Below are 18011 nucleotides of genomic sequence, written 5' to 3' on the forward strand. Positions count from 1 at the left end.
CAATGAGTTGTTTGGCAATTTGGTGGCCTGCACTCTACTTGAAATGCTACGAAATTGAATTTGGTGGCCTGCGCTATGCTTGAAATGCTATGAAATTGAATGTGGTGGCCTGCACTCTCCTTGAAACACTATGAAATTGAATGTGGTGGTCTGCACTCTGCTTGAAATGCTATGGAATTTAATGTGGTGGCTTGCACTCTGCATGAAATGCTATAGAATTGAATGTGGTTGCTTGCACTCTGCTTGAAATGCTGTGGAATTGAATGTGTTGGTCTGCACTCTGCTTGAAATGCTGTGAAATTGAATGTGGTGGCCTGCACTCTGCTTGAAATGGAATTTCAAGGAATAGCCGTGAGTGAACTGCCAGCCCACCAGGCCTGAGTGTCTGAGCTGCCAGCCCAAGAATCCACTTGGCCCACAATGTCCATACTAGCCCTGTGGAAACCAGTCCCTTCGGGCCACAACACAACAAGTATAATTGTATATACTTCTATCAGGTCTCTTCATTCCAGAGGACACAATCCAAGTCTGTCAAAACTTTCCCAGTAGCTAACACATCCTAATCCAGCCATCATTCTGGTAAACCTCCTCTGCACTCTTTCCAAAGCCTTCATATTCTTCCTGTAATGGGTGACTAGATTTGAATACAATATTCCAAATGTGGCGGGGGTGGGGGGGGCAGGAAGAAGAAAGGAAGAGGAGGAGCCAGAGGGCTGAGGGAGAGCTGAGAAGGGGAGGAGACAGTGAGGGCTCCCTGAAATTGGAGGTCAATGTTCATGCCTCTTGGGTATGAACTGCCCAAGCGAAATATGAGGTGCTGCTTCTCCAATTTCCGGTGGTCCTCACTCTGGCCATGGAGGAGGCCCAGGACAGAAAGGTTGGATTCAGAATGGGAGGAGGAGTTGAAGTGCTGAGCCACCAGGAGATCAGGTTGGTTATTGCGGACCGAGCAGAGGTGTTTGGCGAAGCGATTGCCAAGCCTGCGCTTGGTCTCACCGATGTAGATCAGCTGACATCTAGAGCAGCGGATGCAATAGATGAGGTTGGAGGAGGTGCAGATGAACCTCTGTCGCACCTGGAATGACTGCTTGGGTCCTTTAATGGAGTCAAGGGGGGAGATAAAGTGACAAGTGTAGCATTTCTTACGGTTGCAAGGGAGAGTGCCCGGGGAGGGGGTGGTACGGGTGGGAAGGGACAAATTGTCCAGGAGGGAGTTACGGAGGGAGCGGTCTTTGCGGAAAGCAAACGGGAGGAGATGGGAAGATGTGGCGAGTGGTGGGGTCACGTTGGAGGTGGCGAAAATTACGGAGGATTATCTGTTGTATGTGATGGCTAGTAGGGTGGAAGGTGAGGACTAGGGGGACTCTGCCCTTGTTACGAGTGGGGGGATTGTTCCATAACCCGTAACACTGCTCTCTCTTTCCCAATCTCCCACTCGTAACAAGGAAATTGGAGGAGCAGCACCTCATATTTTGATTGTGTTGTTTATACCCCAGCGGCATGAACATTGACCTTTCCAATTTCAGGTAGCACTCACTGTGTCGTCGTCTTCCCCACCCCCACCCTACATCAGTCTGACGAAGGTTTCGGCCTGAAACGTTGCCTATTTCCTTTTGCCATACCATACTGTATGCCTTCTTTATCACTCTATCTACTTGTATTGCCACTTTCAGCAAGTTACTGATTTGGATGCCAAGATCCAGTACAATAAGTGCGATGTGAATTTGTATCGGATGTCTTTTCTTACAAGCAGGCATGCCTTGCTCTATAATCCAGTAACAGTGTTGTTCTTCTTACAACATATCTGCCAATCCCCCCTTCCTCCCTTTCCTGTTTAATCTTGTCGCCTAGTTTTATTTTCCAGAATTACAAATTATACAAGCCACTTTTCTGAATAAAAACTAGCAGGAAGGACGCTTACACACTTGCAACATTGAGGATTATTTTTATTTAACACCAAAGATGTGATAATGACACTACATTTTTCTCCATTGTCTATAAATGTCTTTTCAGGCACAGCTAACTTTGCATGTGACTTTCTGTGCCTCCAATGGAAAAAAGATTGGAGATTTTTAAAAATAGCTGCTGGTTCATCACTGCACAAAGTCAAAGATGCTTCTATGGAGTTTCAACGGCAAATGATTAATGACTGCAATGTAAAATTCACAGCATTTGAATACTCACTGCACTGGCAGGCTCTTTGCCATTTTATGCTGTGGAATCGCAATATTCCATGCACCCCTCCTTACTCTCAGAAAACTATCCTCACATTGAAGACTTGCTTCTTCCTTTGCTTTAAAAGAAGAGGGAGGAAGAAACTGATCATGAGCGGATAACAGCTCCTCCACAATAATTCCCCACAAGGATGTATTCTCGGTCCCCTAGCATACACTCACGACTGTGCGGCCAAATTTAGCTCTAACTCCATCTACAAGTTTGCAGATGACAACAATGTGGTAGGCTGGATCACAAACAACAAAGAGATGAAATACAGAACTTAGAGAGCAGAAGATAGAGAACTTACTAACATGGTATCAGGACAATAACCTCACCCTCAATGTCAGCAAGATGTAGGAGCTAGTTATCGACCAGGAAGGGGCTAAGAGGGGATGTAGCTCAGTGGGAGAGTGCATGCTTAGCACGTATGAGGTCTTGGCTTCTATCCCCGGCATCTCCACTGGTTTGACTCAACATCACATTGTTCAAAGAAATACTGCTTGAAAATCCCATTGTGGAGGGATAGGTGCATTTATTATGGGGCAAAGGCAGGAGAATGGGGTTGATGGAAATATAGATCAGCCATGATTGAATGGCAGAATAGACTTAATAGTCTGAAGAAGGGTTTCGGCCCGAAACGTTGCCTATTTCCTTCGCTCCATAGATGCTGCTGCACCCGCTGAGTTTCTCCAGCATTTTTGTGTACCGGCAGAATAGACTTGATGGGCTGAATGGTCTAATTCTGCTCTTAGAACTTATGAAGAATATTTGAGTACATGCCCTAATCAACATCAATGGTGCTAAAGTGGAAATGGTTGAGAACCTCAAGTTCTTTGGTGTTAATACTACCAACAATCTGTTGTGGACACACTGCATTGATGTGACAGTCATGAAGACACACCAACGCCTCTACTTCCTGAGGGGACTGAGGAAACTTAGTGTACCTCCAATAACATAAACTTTTACAGAGGCACCATAGAAAGCATATTTTCGGGCTATATCAGTGCTTTCTCTCATAAAATCACAGATAACAAAGCTCATGAGACATTATCATCACTGTAGGAAAAGCTTTCTTATGTCTCCATGTTGGATAGATGACAAATAACTGTGACCAATGGAAGATGAAATCATGTTGTATATCCTCACCATCTGCAAGAGGTAGAACAGGTATCTTCAATCAGATTTTTACCTTCTAAAGAAACCTTAAAGCAATCCATCATCAACACTGCTTACACAAAGTGTTTAGGGATGTCCTAGTGACATGCACAGTGTGAAACCTTGTTGTTTCGTTTCTTTTATGTCTGCCGCTTTACTTTAAATGCACATTCAATTCTGTTTCTGAATTTCATGTATATATTATTTATAATAAACAAAATAAAACAATCAGGTAAAGGGATAAAAACCACAAAGATTCTGTGGTGCACAATATTCATTTTGTATCTAGATCTAATGCAGCTCCAGGTATGTTGAGAGATAATTAACCCTTTGTTGAGTAATGCCACAGCACCATACAGTTTGTAAAATGTTCCAAAGCACTTCACAAGAATGTTGGGGAAAAAATTGACATTTTAGGGCATATTAGGAAAAGCTATGACAGCTATGAATGTGGTTGAGAGGGAAAGATAGATCAGCCATGATTGAATGGCAGAGTAGACTTGATGGGACCAATGGCCTAATTCTGCACCTAGAACTTTAGAACATACGACAGATAACCCAAAGATTGTTCGAAGTGGAGAGTTTTATGAAAGGTCATAAAAGAGGAAAGAAAAACAAAGCTGAGAGTTAGAACATTCAGAACATTTGGCAAACCAAAGGCTGGGATGAGTTTGGATTGTCTCCTGGTGTGGTGTTAATGCTGACAAGGGCTCCCAGTAGACCTGAGTTCATATCCTATCACAGCAGCTGCAGTATTTAAATTCATTTAGGAATCTAGAGTTTAAATACAGCAAGTCTTAGAAATGATGGCCTCCATATTGGTGCTAACATCCATCTGCCTCACTCTGGTTGTGCAGACAAGGAAATCAGAATCAGAATCAGAATCACACTTTATTTGCCAAGTATGTTTTGCAACATACGAGGAATTTCATTGGCCAGGTCAGTCATACAATTAAAAGAAACAGATCACTCAAAAACACATTTTAATCTGAACATCCACCACAGTGACTCCTACACATTCCTCACTGTGATGGAAGGCGAAATAAAGTTCAAGTCCGTCCTTTTGTTTTTCCTCGGTCGGGGGCCTCGAGTCCCTGTTGATGGCATGATCTTGACTCTTGTAGCCGGCGGCGTTTGGGCCCTCCGCGTCGAGGCAATCAAGCTCCCGCATCGGGGGGGATGTCAGCACTCCTGCGCCGGGCGATCGAACCTCGCGTTGGGGCTGGTCGAACCTTCCGCAACGTTGAAGCTCCCGACTCAGCCTCACCCAAAGACTGTGAGCCCTTGATGTTGGTTCCACGGTGGGAGCGATCCCAGGCAAGGGATCAGCTCCGATGTTAAGTCCGCACCCCGCGGTGGGGCTCACGACAGTCCGAGGAGGCTTCCAGCTCCATCGATATTAGGCCGCAGAGCCCGGAGAATGTGATCCGAAAATTGATCACATCTCTGGGAAGGTAAGAACTTGAAAAAAAACGTTTCCCCCGATCCCCTCCCCCCTCCTCCCACATAAAACAAACCGAAGAACAATAAAACAAAAACTTTTAACAAACTAAAAATAACAAAAAAAAGGAAAAAAAATTCTGCCATCTCCCCGGCGTCCCTGGTGGTAATTTGAACCATATTACCATACTTACCTGAAGAAGGGTCTTGACTAGAAACATCCCTCATTCCGTTTTTCCAGAGATGCTACCTGGCCCGCTGAGTTACTCCAGCATTTTGTGTCTACCTGGTGGGATTGATATATGACTCCGGGAACCACAGCAACATAGTTGATTCTTAAATTCCTTCTAGCTAGCAAGTCATTCCGATTATAATGAGGAAGGGAAGATCAATGCTGACCTCGTCAGCAATTGCCCTTCCCCGAGTAACTAAAAATTCTTGTTGATCTGTTTCACCAAAGGGCAGCATATTTTTGTCATGCCTCTGAGATTTTTTTTCTTCCTCGATGACTGTGAAATTTGAGTTAAAGAACACCGGACTCTTCAAAAGAACTAATTAATAATCTTTCATGAGCTTCTGTGGGTCTCCTGTCAACGTTGCAAAAGATGAATGGGTAATGTTCTGAAGCAGTGCTCCTTATTGCGTAGCTTTTCATTTATATTAGATTTGAAGCATAAGAGCTTTTCTACATTACTGCACTGGGTGGATCTGGGAATCTGATTTATCTTCATTAAAGTCTCAAATTTCTCCTTCTTCACAACTTTGAAGCTAATTTTCATGCTACGCCTGTTCATCCTGCCCCCACCCCATACTTTAAGCCTCCATTCCTCATCTAGAGATTTTTTTTTTCTCATTTCAGAAAACATATTTATTCAGAATAACAACCGATGCAAAATCTCTTCATGCATTTTCTATATATTCAATAGTATGACACTATATGCAATCTCCATAAAGTCAATAGTGTCACACTATTTAATGTACAGTGGCACAGCAGTAGAGATGCTGCCTCACAGCACCAGAGACCTGGGGTCGATCCTGATTCCAGATGCTGTGTGTGTTCCGGTTTCCTCCCACATTCCACAAACGCGAATGTTTGTTGGTTAATTGGCCTCTGTAAATTGCCCCTAGTGTGTAGGATGTGATAACACAGAACTAGTGCATGGGTGATCATTGGTCAGCATACACTTGGTGGCCGAAGAGCCTTTTTCCATGTTGCATCTCTAAACTCTAAACTCAGCATTATTTGCACCTATGTTTAAACAAATACCCTATCCACTCATGTGGCCCCATGGGGTGTTATCCCTTCCCTTTTTTGAAGGGCATCCCCACCAGACAGCCCCTCAATATCCAGCAGCGGAAGGACCCTAGTCTCTGATCCTCAGCCTACAGCTGTTGTTTGTATCTGCTCTACATGCTGCCCTCCATCTGCGGGGCGAGGGTTTTTCAGTGAAATTCATGGAGTGAGCTGTTCATGTATCCTTCAGTGATCAGGAGTAAGGCATAATGTAGAAACAAAGAACTGCAGGTGCTGGTTTAGATCAAAGATAGACACAAAGTGCTGGAGTACATCAGGCAGCATCTCTGATGGAAAAGCATAGATGCCGTTTCAGATTGTCCAAAGCATTACCTCTCCTTTTCTCTGGAGATGCTGCCTGACCTGCTGAGTTACTCCAGCACTGTGTCTATCAGGAGTAAGGCCATTGGTTTCCAATGTTTTGAATGACATAGGACAAAATGCCCTTCAGCTGCAGTGATGTGGGGTCTTTCTCTGTTTAAAACGTCAGATTCTTTGCAATCAGTGTACAACTCTTCAGCTCAGCGGTGAAGCAGATGGGGAAGTTTGCATATTTATTGAGCTCTTACACTTGAAGCACCTAGCAGCAATTATAGGCACTGCCTCATTTGTTGGACCAAATCTGTTCATCATTAAAAAAAATGATAGCTGAGACCTTGCACAGCTTAAACATCACTGGCCCAATATGCATAAAGATCAAAAACAAGGCTGCCATTAGTGGGGAGTCCCCTTCAGGTTATTCATAATTTCACAGTTAAACACAGTGACAATAAGCCAAACTCGTCGATTTTAATTTAATAGCTCTTCAAGAATGCAATCAATTTCTCTTAAACTCAATTAAATATGAATTACAATGCCTTTTCCTTTTTTGACGTGAACTGATCAGATCCTTGGTCTTGTTAAAACTAAGACTCTGTTGTGAAAGGTAAGTGGATAGAGATGATGCGGTTTTATTAATCTAATAAACTCATTGGCTGTAATGATTGCACTTTCAGGTTAATGTCGACTTGCTCATGACAGTAAAAGGGGTAAAATAAAAACTAGCATTCTGTACAGTACACAAAAGAAGTGCATGTGCTTCAGGTGCAGATCTAGTTTGAAAGAATTTTACACTGGAATGTTAGCTTGTATTTTTTAACAGTTATGGATGAAGTTATTGCGGATAAAAATGGCAAACTTCCAAAAATGTCTCTCGTGTATTTTGGAGGTTATCCATTTTTACCTCCAATAAGTTCATTAAAGATGGCACAGTGGCAAGGCAGTAGAGTTGCAGCCACACAGCACCAGAGACCCTGACCTTGTTTCGATCCTGACCTTGGGTGCTGTCTGTATAGAGTTAGCACATTTTCCCTTTGACTACGTGGGTTTTCTCTTGAACCTCCTGATCCCCCCACAATCCAAAGATGTGTAGGTTTGAAGGTTAATTGGCCTCTGCGAATGGTCCCTTTTGTGCATGATAGGGCGAGTGTATGGGTGATCATGGTCAGCACGGACATGGTGAGCCGGAGGTCATGTTTCCGCGCTGTTTCTCTAAAGCGAAAACTAAACTAATAACTGTGAGTCTGCGAGTGGGAATTTCACCTGCAATTGAAATCGGTACTATTTTATGTGTAGAAACAAGGGACTGCAAATGCTGATTTACAAAAGATAAAAAGACACAGAGTGCTGGAGTAACTCAACATGTCAGACAGCACCCCTGAAGAACATGCACACGTGACGTTTTAGGTCGGGACCCTTCTTGAGGCTGATTGTTGGGGGGGGGGGGGGGGGAGGGGAAGCTGGAAGAGAGGACGGACATGAGAAAAGTGGCAACTAATAGGTGAAAACAGGTGAGGGCGGTTTTGATAGGCAGATTGGTGGACAAAGGCCAGAGATGAAAAAACAGGTGCAAGACAAAAAGATAGAAAAGTTGTGAAGCCAGAAGAAGGATTGTAGGTGGAGGGGAAGAGGGGAAATAGAATTTAGTCTAGGTTAGGCACAGGGGGGAGATGGAAGGTGTGCTCATTTTATGTGTAATGATTAATCCACACCCAATTATGGTACATGCTGATTCCTTTAGGGTGTTTCCATGGCTACAGTATATCCATATGATCCATGGTAGTGGACACCCTGCACCTTTTCAATGGGTGGAGCAACAGGGCTAGAAGAAGTGCTCAGAGTCGTCTGGCAATCAAACCTGCACTGCAGCACTTTGAATTTGGGATGTTGAACATGCAAGAGAGTGCCTGCTCCAGGATTTTCAGGCAATGCCAAAGAACTCTTGGTGGAGGATGAGAAAATAGGGAGAGATATCCTGTCTCCAGAACAGAATTACAGGAAACCCTCCAAACTCAGGGAAGACGTCGCTGAGAGGGCCAGTGTCAGTGGTCCAACTCCAAGACCAAAATCATTGTATGTATGGGAGCTGGCTGTAATGTGAAGCAGCATTGCTGAGACCTGCTGATAGGGTTGGAGGATTGAACGCTGACGTCATCAGCCTGCATAACCTCCCATCTCGCCTCCTCTCTCCCCCACCCTCTTTTCACTTTTTTCTTCTTCACAGTCCTTAATTCAAGATAGCCAAGACCTCGACTTACTAATGTTAATGGAGAAAAAGGAAAATATTGAAGAGGATGATCATTTGATTTCACACTGCTATACTTTGTGGCATCGGGGGCGATGCCGGGGTTGGCAGTGACCACACCAGCACTTGCAGTAGGGTGAACTTGGATGATTTATTCTATTTACTGTGGTTAGAAAGTCCAAAACTGCACAGGGGCAATTTCCCTCACCATCAGAGAGCATGTGCGATGATGCTGGTGATCTTGGGCTTGTCCCAACAGCTTAGTTCTGGTCTTCAAAGGAAGAGGCATCTCAGACATCTTCCTGCAGTTCACCTTTACCTCAAGATGAGGCACTGGCAGTCTAGGGTTTCTTCTAGGCAGCTCAGCTTTAGGCTTGAAGAGGCAACGCTGGTGGTCTCTAGATTATTCAGGCAGTCAGTCTTTGCCTTTGTGTGTATGAGGGGACAGTTCCTCATTGTATGTGGGCAGTAAGAGGTTCTGGTGTCTCAGGCTTACCCTGGCCACTCAGTCTTAGCCTCAGTAGAGGTGCTGGGTGTCTTGGGTTTCTTCCCAACAATCCAGTCTTGACCACACAGTGGCGCTGGTAGTCTCAGGTTTGCCCCAGTAGCTCAATCTTCCTCAAACTTGCGACAGGAACACAGCAAACCCGGAGGCCTCCCCCCCCCCCCCCCCCCCCCCTCCTTCTTCCCCTCTACCCCCTCTTCCTTTGTAAAGGTACATCCTTTTATTCTGAGGCTATGGCCTCTGGTCCTGGTCCTAGACTTTCTCACTTGTGGAATCATCTTCTCCACATCCATTCTATCTGGGCCATGAACATTTAACTCAGGCTCTCTGTGGAAATGCATTACAGAATGGTGGATTCAAATAGGCATTACACAGGTTTTAAGTAATAATTTCACTGCTCCACATGATGCCAGCAGTCATTGGTTACACACACAGACACTTGCATCAAGAAGGCATCCTGCATACTTCCTGTAAAAAAATGTGTGCATGTATCTCAGTCTTCATTTCAGAGTATTACGTGGCCAAAATTCAACCATGCATTAGCTATTTTGTCAAACTTGCAAATCATTTTCTAATTGGACATCTCAAAACTTCATCAGTTATCGGTTGCAGAGTCAGCTCAAAGCTCATTAAGACAAGACAGATTGGACATCCATCATTGTAATCTCCTATTTTCCTATCCTTTGGGTCCTAATACTTCTTGGTTAAATTAGGCGACTTCCATTGCAATCTGATAATTCACTAATCCCCAACACACCCAATCATGATAACATCTCAGTGTCTACATTTCAGATAATTGCACAATTTCAGGCCAACAATGGGTGACGGTTCCATGCCTGAGGTAAGGACATTCACGCATATGGTTTCATTTTGCTTTTGTAAACATTCAAGACAAATGCATGGATAGAAAAGGTGGATCATAGCAATTAATAATTAAAGGTAAATGCAAGACACAGAGACTGGAGACATAAGAAACTGCAGATGCTAGAAACCTGAGCAAAACACAAGGCACTGGAAGGCCTCGGTGGGTCAAGCAGCATCTATGGAGGGAATGGACAGACCCAATGCTTCAGGTTGGGTCCCTTCATCAGGCTAATTGGAATAGGAGGGAGAAAGACATGGGGACAGGATAAAGCCTGACAAGTAATCAATGGATGAGGCAAGTGGGTTTGAGTGGCAGATACGTGGAGTGAGTGACAAAGGCTGGTGGTAAAAATGAAGCAAAGGGAAGTCAGATAGGGAAAGAGAAGGAGTGAAATGTAAAGCTAGAGGGTGGGATATGGTGGATGGGACGGGACGGGACGGGGAAGGGGGGGAGAGGAATACAAGGAAAACATGAGAATAGTGGTTGGGAGGGGAGGGGGAGTGGGAGGAGGGGGGAATTGTTCTGGGTGAACAAGGTGGTGGGAGAAATAGTGCACACCAGCCTTTGTCACTCACTCCACCTATCTGCCACTCAACCCCCCTTGCCTTATCCATTGATCACTTGTCAGGCTTTATCCTGTCCCCATGTCTTTCTCCCATCCCTTTGCCTCAAATACTGTACACTGGGATGGGGGGGGGGGGGGGGTGAGGGGAAAGAGGGGTGGGTGTGGAGATATGACTTCAAGTCAGATACCATTGTTTATATCATTGTGTTGTAAGTTACCTAAGCGGATTATGAGGTGCTGTACTTCCAGTTTGTGTGTGACCTCACTCTAGCAATGGAGAATGCCACGGATGGAAAGGATGACATGGGAAAGGGAAGGAGAGTTAAAATGGTTAACAACCAGGAAGTTCAGCAGGCCTTGGCAGACAGAGCACAACTGTTTTGTCTAAACGGTTGCCTAGTCCATACTTGATCTCACCAATGTAAAGGAAGTCACACTGGGACCACCTAATGCAAAAAGACAAGGTTGGAGGAGATGCATGTGAACCTCTGTCTCACCTGGAAGGGTTGCTGGGATCCCTGGAAATGAGAGAGGAGGTGTGGGTCTAGGTGTTAGATCTCCAGCGGTTGCAGCAGAAAATGCCTGTGGAGGGTCAGTTTGGGTGGAGTGAGATGAGTGAACCAAGTTGCAGAGAGTGTGATTTCTCTGGAAAACAGAAATGAATTAATGAATATGTTATTGTCACATGTGACAAGTCACAGTGAAATTCTTTGTTTTACATCCCCAAGGTATGCAAAGAATCGCCACAACATCAATCGTCAACAAAGCTACAAAGTATCCCACGCCAGGTCCTCCTTTGTTCTCCCCCACCCCCATCATGGCGGTCCCCCCACACTGGGTCCTCCTGGGGTGCAGAAGCTGTGACTGGTGGTGGGATCACATTGAAAATGTTGGAGAATGAGGTGTTGGATCCTGATGAGGGGAAAGGTCCAGGGAAACTCTATTCTTGTTCTGTCTGGGGGGAGGGGAGAGAGGACAGTACTGTGGGACACAGATGAGACACAATTGATAAGTTCTCCAGTACCTTCACAAAGCTCAGGGTATTGATTGTAAGCGGTTGAAACATAGGACATGGGGCTCAATTTATTTTGCCAATATTATTGCATGATTATTACCTCCTTGTACCCTGAATTGGTTACTGAATCCAGGATCTTGGAATGCTAGTGTTTAGACACGGAACATGTTTTGCTACATGAAAGATTCAGTGTAAATGAGAAATATTGATTTGACTGGGGTTACGATCACTTTGTCTGATGACGTGCTTTGTTTACGATATCACTGCTCATGAAGAAACTAAACTCATCATATTACAGTCATACAGTGGTACAGTGTGGAAACAGGCTCTTCAGCCCAACTTGCCCACACTGGCCAATATGTCCCAGCCACACCAGTCCCACCTGCCAGCATTTGATCCATATCCCTCCAAACCTGTCCTATCCATGTGATTATTATGCTCCTGATTGCAGTCAAAAATGCTTTCACAAGAAAATACAAGTTACGCAATAATCTGAACTGAATTCCATGAATCTTTCTGGAGGGCCAACTAACAACCAATGAAGTATAGACCTGTGGAAATATTTTAAACCTCCACAGTTGTGTCATTCTAGTGGTGTAAAGCAAGTGACCTCTTTTTCCAAGTAAATCTCCTGGGAAACAGAAACAAAAATTAAGGGGCAGACACTGAAGATAGACACGAAATGCTGGAGTAACTCAGCGGGACAGGCAGCATCTCTGGAGAGAAGAAATGCGGGACATTTCGGATCAAGTCCCTTCTGACTGAGAGTCCGGGGAGAGAGAGTCTAGCGATATGGAAGGATAAGGTGAGAAAACGACAGATCAAAGCAAACAATGGTAAGGAATTGTAGAATGGTTCATCTTTAGCTGAGGGTGAAGGTGACAACAAGGCATATAAACAGTTAAATTAATCCGGACAGTGAAACTAGTCGGAGAACTGTGGTGAGAGAGGGACGAAGAGAGCTAGAAAGCATGGGTTACTTGAAGTTAGAGAAATCAATGTTCATACCGCTGGATTGTAAACTGCCCAAACAAAATATGAGGTGCTGACCCTCCAATTTGCATTGGGCCTCACTCTGACAGTGGAGGCCAGGACCGACAGGTCAGTATGGGAATGTGAGGGGGAGTTAAAGTGTTTAACAACTAGGAGATCAGTCAGAACCTTTTTCCCAGAATGATAATGTCTAACACAAGAGGGTATAGCTAAAAGGTGGGAGGGTTGAAAGTTTAATGCAGATGTATTTTTTACATAGTGGGTGATGCGGGCCTGGAACACACTGCCAGGGGCAGATATGATAGCAGCATTTAAGGGGCTTTTAGATAGGTACAGGGAATATGTGCAGGGACCAGTTTTATGGATCATGTAGAGGCAGATGGGATCAGTTTAACTTGGCATCATGTTCAACACATACATTGTGGGCCAAAGTTGCCGTTCCTGTGCTGTACTGTTCCACATTCTATGTAAAGTTCATTCTTGTCACAAATTTATTATTTTATCGTAATATCCACACAACGACAGAAATGTAGGTACTTGTATTAAAGTGACAATGATTCAATGTATTCTCCAGCCCTGTACATGTTGCAGCCTGATAGTGTGGTTAATGATGGAAATTAATCAGTTGTGGTCATTAAGCCACTATTACAGCAACATGGGCCATAAGTCTGCAAGGCAGTACAAACAACCTCGGCATCTCCTCCATGGAAACAGTTACCTAGTGATACCCAGTGAACGAGTGATCCTAAAATTTAAACGATCAACCTTATGTAACCCTGTCATTTATTGGTACTTTTTTTGTCATCCATTATGAACACAGAGCGAAGTTTTAAATTATATCTGACACTTAGCTTGAAGATGACGGCCTTGTCACATCTGAGCAATGAATTATGCTATTGATGGAATGAATTGGTTGGAAGCTAAATTACAAGGGACATAAATACTAATTGCCATCTCAGGCTATTTATGAAGTATACAATAAAAATAATAAAATGTATCGGAAACTAAGCACTTACAGTCTGAGTGACAAGACATCATTAGTATTATACACTTGGGCCAAGCCTGAGTTATAAATGCTATCAAAGCATACTAAAACATTAAGTTGTGTGGTTTCATTGATCATATTTTCAAATGTATATTAATATTACTCAAGTTGCTCTCACCCATGTTCTGGTGTTTCACAGCATTGCATTAAACCAGCTGTATAACTGGATAAGCATTAAGAGATATTATACTATATCTATTATCATCCATGCTGGAAGAGCTATTAGAGCTGCTTTCTCACAATGCCAGAAACCCAAGTTCGATCCTGACCTCGGCTACTGTCTGTGTGAAGTTTGCATATTCTCGCTGTGACTGAGTTTCCTCTGGGTGCCCCAGTGTGCTTCACCCCTGGTCTCAAGGTCTCTGTAAATCTCCCTTTATGTGTAGGGAGCGGGATAACATAGAACTAGCATGAATAGATGATCAATGATTGCTGTGGACTCGGATGGAGTGGAACAAAGGGTCTGTGGGTCTGCCGTATCTCTAAACCAAACTTAATTAACCAGTATCGTTTGCTGTGCCTCCTATCAGTTAAATTAGTGGGACGAAATGTCCTCCTTGTAGGTCAGCTCAGCTCTGACTTCCACACCTGCGCACGGCAGTGCAAAGTCAGAGAAGAGCCAGAGGTCTGACCTCCAGCCCCATCCGTGGATTCAGCACCTGAGACCAGGGGTGAAACGCAATGAACTAAAGCTGAGGCTTCAGATGCCACTTTGCATCCAGGTCCTCAGCTTTACACCAAGCAATGAGTTTGAATGACACTGACAGGTTTGATTAACCATAGGCATGAAGGTTTGTTCATTTTCTTTTGTTTCACTTTATCCTCATGTTTTCAATTGTTTTAGCGGCATAACTTTGAAAAGTTATTAATTTTAGGTATATTTAAAACGTATTTTATCTTTTAAACGTATTTCGATTTTGAATTTCCCTCTTGATCAGAAGCAATTAAAAAGTTCAAAAAGTTGAAAGGAGAAACAGTGAATGCCCCACGATGGGCAGCACAGTGGTGCAGCAGGTGGTGCTGATGCCTCACAGTTACAGTGATCCAGGTACAATCCTGACTTCCAGTGCTGTCTGTGTGGAGTTTGCACGTTCGCACTGTGATCGCATGAGTTTCCTCGGGATGTTCGGGTTTGGTCACACATCCCACAGATGTACAAGCTGGTAAATTAATTTATCCCTGTAAAGTGCCCCTGGTGTGTTGGTGAGTGGTAGAATTTGAGGGGAGTTGATGGGAAGGTGTGGATGGATACTACAGGATTGGTAGGAATAGTGTTAAAATGGGTGGGTGATGGTCAACATTCATTTAGTGAGCTGAAAGATATGCATTTATTTGCGCTACGTGACTCTATAACTATGTTTTAAGATGAGGCCTCAGGATCCTCCTTCTTCTGAACCTTCAATTATTCTGAATTGGCACTTCCAGCCATTTCCATATAATAGCATTTCCTTATCTAATAGATACTATTTTTCAATCAGGAATACAGAACAGTTTAGTTTTGTTTCGTTTATTGTCACATGTACCAAGGAACAGGGAAAAGCTTTCCCTTAAAAGGAATAAAGTTTAGTGCAAGATAATGTCCAGTAAAATCCGATTAAAAATTGTCCAAGGGTCTTCGGTCGATAGTTGTTCAGGATCGCTCCCTAATTGTTGGTAGGATGATATATTTTTATATTTTTAATGTGGTTAGATAATTTCATCTAGAATTGTCAGTGGATTAGTCAAGAAAAACATTGGGCCTTAGGTAAATCTGGAATGACTAGGATTCATATACAAGAATTGTTGCAACATTCTCCCTTGTGTACAGAAGGGTAACTTTGATAAACGCAATGAGTTGGGTCCACTATGGCTCAGCTGGTGCCCAAACCAAAGTCTGTTGTTATCAGGCCTAATTTCATAAACTTGAACAAAAATCCAGACTGACGCTCCAGGACATGACTGAGAGGATAGACACAAAAAGCTGGAGTAACTCGGCGGGTCTGGCAGCATCTCTAACGAACAGGAATTAGGTGCTTTCGGGTCAAGATCCTTGTTCAGACCTGGAAGTGCTACAGTATCTGTGGCTGAGGTGCCATCTGCTCTCTCAGTTGGACATTAAAAATCCCATGGCATTATTTTGAAGAGCAGGTCTTACTGCTTAATCATCACTTCAAATAAACAGATTATCTTGTTATTATCATGTTTGTTGTTTATGGGAAATTGTTTTGTTGCCTTTCCTGCAACAGTATACTAATGGTTAAATGTGCAAATTTGTCATCCATGTGCAAACACTCTGCTTCCAAAATTTAGTTCTATTGCCTTCTATATTGACTCCATTGGACTTTTGACTTTTGGGAGCAAAGAGTGGTGGTGTTAAGTACTAGAAGGCTAAAATTCTCCAATCTGGGGTTTTAACCAAGATGTGAGAAGTCTAGATTCATTGCAGCTGAAATTGGTGCAGAGTTGTTATTGAGTTGTTTAAAATACACCGATAACTAATTTGCAGAAAAATGAAGGCAACATTTATTTGTATTTGGTTTTAAGCTCTGGAACGTGACGAGCAAACGAGACAAATAGAAAAGCCTGGATATTGGACTGAGCAGTACTTATTTTTTTAATCATCGCAACATAGACTAATTTTGATTTTACCTGGAGTAGATGGTGTTAGGAGATTACTTCCATGTGACACTGTGCCTGTCATAAAACTGGACGGGGCACTTTGGTGCACTATTCACGCTATTAGATTCAGTAGAATTACTTGTGTAATGCCCATTTTATCAGAATCAGAATAAATTTATCAGCCATGTATACATACAAGGAATTTGATGGTGTATATTCCACCGCCTCTTGATTTCCCTGCTGCCCGCTGGCATTCTGTGAAAGCCAGCCAGTTGCAGCACATTGTCGGGGGTTGATTCACATAGCCAGGTTTCGATGAAGCATAGGGCAGCGATTGAGAGACATGCTTGTTTGTTTGGCACAGGAGTTTCAGTTCGTCCACTTTGTTGTTGAAAGAATGTAGATTTGCAAGAAATTTACTCAGGAGCGGTGTGCGAAATCCTCCTCGTTGCCAGAGTCGGACCAGTGCTCCCGAGCGCTTGCCCTGGGTCCTCCTACATCTCATGACCTTGGACATAACCACAGCCCTGCCGACCAGTATGTCCAAATAATCCAGTGAGTGAGAGAAATCCGGAACAATGTTTGGAGGAACCGAATGCCTGATGTTAATTAGTTCCTCTCTCATGGAAGTAATCTTTGTGAGATTCCATAGATGACACAAATGAACAAATACAGACTAAACAGCAAGCAGCAGTACACCATGGTAGCCGTCGTTGGCGCCATCTTAGTTCTTCTAGTTTTTTGCCCTGATCAGAACAGAAAGCAGCAACTTCTGAAACAGTCTCGGTAGAAATAGGAGCACATCATGTCAGGTTGTTGTTTTTATCACTCTGACATCGGGTGACCTGACTGGCAGCTTCAGCAGTGACTGCTGCATTCTGTTCAAACACCTTCTGCAAGTCCACAGAGTGTAGAACAACTAATAGGGGTGTTTCCTCCAGAGGTCAGCTGCTGAGATGTTGAACAACGGGGGCTTCAGTAGTGACACGACTGGCACCATTCAGTTAGTGGAAGCATCAGCATGTCCACGGCTCGTCGCTCAGCTCAGGGTGGGGTAGAAAGCATTGGCAGATCCATCTGACCCATCACCCAGAGATTTCAGAGGTAACACATCTTTCTGGACTTGCAGCACTATGCTTTTTCAAGGCTGCCATCACTGAGATTTGTGAAATTATTATTTTTTTAAACAGTAGAGGCTGGAAATCTGAAACAAAAAAAAGAAAATGCTGGAAACAAACATTGGGTCAGGAAGCATTTGTGTAAGAAGAAATGGGCCTGGACCTTTTGTCAATTTTGTCTAATTTCAGCTGGCACTCCAACCCAGCACTAGGAGACTGATGTGCCACTGGAATGTTCTCTGCTGGATTAACCGTTTAACATTTTTTTAACTGTTAATTGGTTAACATTTTTTAATCCAAAAATGATTAAAAAGATGCAATTTATCCACTCAACTGGAAGGTGGAGATCCTATAGTGCCATTCAGGAGTGTTTTCAATGACCTAACTAATATTTATGCCTTTCATCATGCAGATCATCTGCACGTTAGCACACTATTGTTTATGGATCTTGTTCTCTTCAAATCCACAAATCCGCAACTCTATTTTCTACATTTCAATCATACGTACATTTCAGAGCTACTTCATTTATTTTAAGCTCTTTTGTATATGCTGATGTTCTAGATGTATTTATAAATACAGCACTGTTCTGCTTTCTTCCGAAAGATACAGGACATTTTTCTTCATATTCCAGTGCCTTT

This window comes from Amblyraja radiata, chromosome 1 (assembly GCF_010909765.2).
Source record: "Amblyraja radiata isolate CabotCenter1 chromosome 1, sAmbRad1.1.pri, whole genome shotgun sequence".
Classification (NCBI taxonomy): domain Eukaryota; kingdom Metazoa; phylum Chordata; class Chondrichthyes; order Rajiformes; family Rajidae; genus Amblyraja; species Amblyraja radiata.